Here is a 675-nt window from a genome sequence, read left to right as displayed (position 1 = left end):
TTGTGACTGCGACGTTATGGCGGACATGTCGGACATTTTTGACACATTTTTGGGACCATTGTCATTTATACAGCGATCAGTGCGATTAAAAATGCACTGATTACTGTGTAAATGACACTGGCAGTGAAGGGGTTAACCACTAGGGGGCGGGGAGGGGTTAAGTGTGTCCTAGGGAGTGATTACTAACTGTAGGGGGATGGGCTGTGTGGGTGACGTCACTGATCTCTGCTCCGATGACAGGGAGCAGAGATCGAGTGACACTTGTCACTAGGCAGAACGGGGAGATGCTGTTTACAACGGCATCTCCCCGTTCATCCGCTCCGTGAGGCGATCGCGGGTATCCCCGCGGCGATCGAGTCCGCGGGACCCGCGACCCGACTCACGGAGCTCCCGGCCGGCGCGCGCCGCCGGCGGCGCGCACGCACGGGCACGGCGGGAAATTCAAATGGACGTACATGTACGCCCATTTGCCCAGCCGTGCCGCTCTGCCGACGTACATCGGCGTGCGCCGGTCGGCAAGCGGTTAAGCAGCCAGGTGAGAGTGGCTGGTGGCCTCTAAAGGTGAACACATGGAGGAGAGGTAAGCTGACAGACAAACATTACTGCATAACCATGACAATCCTTTGGTTCCTTGGAATACACTGGGCCTGTACAGGAGTATACTACAAACACACC

This window comes from Aquarana catesbeiana, linkage group LG01 (assembly GCF_042186555.1).
Source record: "Aquarana catesbeiana isolate 2022-GZ linkage group LG01, ASM4218655v1, whole genome shotgun sequence".
Lineage (NCBI taxonomy): Eukaryota > Metazoa > Chordata > Amphibia > Anura > Ranidae > Aquarana > Aquarana catesbeiana.
Note: the sequence above shows the minus strand (reverse complement) of the source record.